Consider the following 4857-nt stretch of genomic DNA (forward strand, 5'->3'; position numbering starts at 1 on the left):
CATAGGAAAAATGAAAAAGCAATTTCTGTCTGCCCTCAGGATAATCACTACATGGATTATGAGGGCTGCATGGACTAGACACAGGGAGTCTATGTGAAAAAAAAAATTGTTTTGTAGGTGATTTTGGGGACCATCAGTTTATTAATGTCTACCCAAAAATAACTCCTAAAAAATCAGGTTAAACCATCCCTATGTGTCAGTGGAGCTGTACTACAGACTGTTTTTGCAGAAAATGCTCCAAACATAGCTCTGAAATTGATGTGGATAAATCTAAAAATATTTTTCACATATGTTTTTGGAAGCAGAAATCAAGGAAGAGTTTTTATTTGTTTGTTTGTTTTGTGACAGGGAAACAGACCACAGGTATGCAAAACAAATGTATTATTAAAGTGCTCCCTACATATCTCCCTATCTTTCTCAAGCCATTCCAACCAAAAGCTTTTGTAAGCATGTGGGGGCAGCACTGACCTTTTAATTCTGTTTACATGATGACTAGAAAAAAGAAATCCCTGGTCGAGGAGGGCCTGAACTCGTAGGAGTTGCCTCAGGACGTTTTAAGCAGCTCTAACTCGAGGTGTTTCTGCAGGCAGCAGCGCTGGCTCGGCACCTGCGGGGCTGTCACTGGGCCAGGGGAGACACAGGGACACTGACACTTGTCCCAGGAGTCTTCGGAGAGGGACAGTGCTCTGTCCTGTGCCTGAGCAGGACCTCAGGGCTTAAACCTGGTTCAAAAGCTTGTCAGTCTCAGTCAGTTCTGTTTGTGGCAGCTGGAGCCCAGCACCGGGGCTGGTGGTCGGGCTCTGGTTCCGGGGCTGCTCTCAGCAGGCTGAGGAGCTGGGGGGCGGGGGGAGGGGGCACTGGATCCAGAGCGATCTGTGGGGCTGCCCCAGGCTCAGGACAGTGGCTCTAGGCTGGAAGCACCGAGGTTTGCAGCACGGATGTTTTGGAAGCACCCTGTGCCATGGCCAGCCATCCCCGGCTGTGCCATGCCCGGTGCCCGGAGGAGAATCCCCGTGCCCCCCGGCAGGGACACGCCCGGAGGAGAATCCCCGTGCCCCCCGGCAGGGACATGCCCGGAGGAGAATCCCCGTGCCCCCCCGGCAGGGACACGCCCGGAGGAGAATCCCCGTGCCCCCCCGGCAGGGACACGCCCGGTGGCCCCGGGGCTCAGCGCTGGGTGCCCTGTGGCCTGGCTGGTCTCCAGCTGCCCTCACGCTGGGGCAGCCCCACAACCCCCGCTGCTCAGCTCATTTCCTGATGGTTTTGCTCCCCAGAGGAGATTGTGTGGGAGCCTCTCCCCCAAGAGACATCTGCAGCTGTGCTGCAAACCCAGGTCCAGGGAGGGTGAGGATGCAGAGGTAATACCCAGCAGCAAAGGAAAAAGAGGGAAAGACAACTTGTGAGGGGAGGGATTGCAAGGCAGTCCGTGGGCAGGCAGGAGTGGGGCCGTGTTTTTCTCTGTCCTACGGGTCTAACAACAGCTTTCAACACATACATGCTTTTTTTTGCTTTTTTTTTTTTTTTAATTTTGTACTTTTTTTTTTGTTTGTTTGTTTTGCTGAGGCGCTTGCTCCTACATCAGGGAGACAGAACCCCTCCCCAGAGATGTGATCCTGTGTGGTGCTGAGCCACTGGACAGAGCCAGCCAATGCCCACTGTTGCCATCGGTGCCGGGGGAATTAAGGGCATTTCACAGCTTTCAGACACAGAAACAAATTGTAAACTGCAGTGTTGCATCCATGTGTGAACACACACACACACAGACACACAGAATGCCTCCAGCAGCTGATGCTTCACACTAATCACTCTTATAAATGCCTCTAATTAGACTTATAAATACTTCTAACTTTCCAACAGGGAATAAAATGCCCAACGGGCTTCACGTAAACTGGGAAGGAAAAAAAAAAAAAAGAGTTAAAAAGATGAGTAAAAACTGTTTTTAAAGGTGGCAAATCCCACACCAGCACTTCAGACCCCGAAATCGCAGAGCCCCGCGCCCCGGAGCCCCCCAGGCTGCGGGAGGAGGGGGAGCGCAGCCGGGCAGAGCGGGGGCAGCGCCGGGGAGGGGCCGCAGCCCCCGGCCTTTGTGGCCGGAGGGGGAACATCGGGACCCTGCGGAGAGGGAACACAGAAACCCTCCCGGCGGCGAGAAATGGGCCCGGACAAAAGCCCGTTACATGGTTGCAAATCACCCCGCTGCTGTTATTTTATTTACCGCTGCCCGCGGGAGGATTGTTTGCTCCTGCGAAATTTTCAGCTTTCCCCCCCCTCCGCCCCCCCCGCCTCCCCTTTCCCTTCCTTTTGGCCTCGTTGCTCCCAGCAGCGGTCCCTGGTCCCACAGTGCCGCGTACAGACCGAACCCACCTGCGCTCCCGGCCGGGGGGCTGAGGCTGAGCCTCTCACCATTCCCGTTTGGATGGAAAAAGAAGCCCTCTCCCCAGGAAACAGCCCATGAAAGGCTTATTTTGATGTCGGGGTGAGGAGCACAGCCCAGCCAAGCCACCCTGTGTGTTTGTTGCTGACGGGCAGAGGCTCTCGCTCCCCCATGGCGTTCCCTGCTGTGACGGGAAAAACTTCCAGTAGTTATCAGAAAACTTTTTTTCATTTATCTTTTTTTCAAAGGATCTCTGTATTATTTTTTTTTGAGGGTGCAAGACAGAAGAATAAAGGCCTCTGGAGCACCACATTTATTTCTTGGATATTTGTTTGGAAGATAAATTTCCTTTTCAGTGACTGCAGACCCAGGGAGCCCCAGTCACCTTCCTCATCCTATTCAGGCTTAGGGATTTTAACAACCACGGTGAATGCCAGTCCTCGGTAAAAACAACCTGGAGACTTTTATGCTTTGCAAAGGTACTAATACAGACAGAGATTTGCTGGTGATTCCCCCACCTTTAGCTTTAGTATCTGTAAAACGCATTTTTGCATGTTAGGTGCTGGAAGGAAGGAAGGAAGGAAGGAAGGAAGGAAGGAGCGAGCTGAAGATGTTATTTGTGGTGATGTGTTTGCCGGGGGCCCAGGGGGAGTCCCAGCGAGGCCCTGCTGCCCCAGTCCCCTCTCAGCCGGGAGCTGAGCTCTCCCTCCTCTGACAGGTATTTACAAGGGGGTTGAACAGGTAATTAGCGCCCAATCCAGGCTGCGGGAAACCCTCCTGGTCATCCCGCCCAGCACGGGCAGTGACGGGAGCGCTGATTTTCGACGGCTGATTGAGCCTGAACAAAGGCCCCAAACAGCACCGAGTGCCCGACCCGGGGATGGTAACTTTAGAGCCAATGGGCTCCTTTCCCATCAGTTTAAAGCAGTGTTATTTTTTTTCCAAGCTGATAACATTTTAAACATATTGCAAGACGGAATTTTCCTGGGAAGCAGGGAAACCCTTGAATTTGCTATAAAAGAAACTTCTGTGAATAAGGAAACCTCTTCTGTGAATTCACCTGTTGCCAGCCAAGGAGAAATGTTTGGTGTTTTATTTCAATCAGGAATTTGCTGTGTATCTGGTGCTTTATCTAACCTCACTCTCTGAAAGATTTGATGTTATGCTTGGCAGAACTCTCAGGCTCAAGCAGCTTTATTATGCTCTGCTCTACAAGTTTTAACATTTAGACTGATGGTAGTGAGGGAATAAAAATATACCCTGAAATCCTCACAGAAGGGGTAAGGTATATTTCATGTGGCCCAAATAAATATTAAATTTTTTAATCAGGAGTTTATATAAGCATTTGATGACATTGGAAAAGATAAACCCCACCTCTTTTCTTCTATAAGCAAAGTCTTAGAAGTGAGCACATCTGTGGCTATCAGGAGATAATTTCTGGCCATGACCAGCAACTACAGCACCTGCATGTCTGCAGGTGCAGAAACACAACAAGTCCTGTGTTAGCAGTCTCCAGCTGAGGGAATTTGCCATGGTGCTGTTGGTACAAAACTTTTCCATATCCTCAGCATTGGTTTAAACTCTGTCAGTTCAGTGCAGTTCTCCTGAAGTTTGAGCAATCCAGCTAACTTAGGTGAAACATCAGAAAGGACAATATCAGGCAGAGCCATTTGCCACACCCCCCATTTTTATCAAGCCTTGTCTCTCAGTCTTTATTTTTTAACTTTATACAGAGATGTCCTGTAGCAAAAGAATTTGATGGGAATCTCGGTTCCTCAGTATCTCTTTAAACCATTATCTACATGGATCAGCATCTGCAGCCCTGACCACTTTTTCAGCTCACTGCATTTGAGGAGGTCACTCCCAGTTGGGATGAGGTGATTGTTGAAACACATGCCCATGGTTTGGCCATTTCTTCATTTGTTTTTCATAAATATGAGGTGTCGAACTGCACCATTTGGGGCTACCCTTTGCTGCCAAGGAAGGTGCAACATCAGCTGGCTCTAGACAAAACCTCTGGCATTATCCCAGCTGGAGCCACTCCTGCTGTGTCTGTCATAGCACTGAAGCTGCCCATACACAAAACAAATTAGGAGTAGTGCAATTCACTGGTCAGTGATGGGCACGGCCCAGTTAGAACCTCTAACTCTGAGTCATTACATCTTGAGCACAAGGGATGGGATTTTATTCTCACAGAGTTGAATGTTTGGGCCTGACTGTTGAGTGCATCAGCTAAGGCTGCAAATAGGAACCTCTTCTGCAGTGAAGACCCTAATCTAATGCAATAGATCCCAGCTATGATTGTAATTGAGAATATTCATAACATCTGCTTGCTTGCAGTCACTCTGTCTGAGTCTGGTGGGAACTCAACACTTGCTGTGTCTTAGAAAAAACATTTGACTCATAGGAAGGTTTTAAATACCTTGCTGAAAGCTCCTGTACCCGGGCTCCCAGATCTCTCTCTGCAGAGCACACTTTAGCTT

The sequence above is a fragment of the Vidua chalybeata genome, chromosome 10 (assembly GCF_026979565.1).
Source record: "Vidua chalybeata isolate OUT-0048 chromosome 10, bVidCha1 merged haplotype, whole genome shotgun sequence".
In the NCBI taxonomy this organism is placed as follows: domain Eukaryota; kingdom Metazoa; phylum Chordata; class Aves; order Passeriformes; family Viduidae; genus Vidua; species Vidua chalybeata.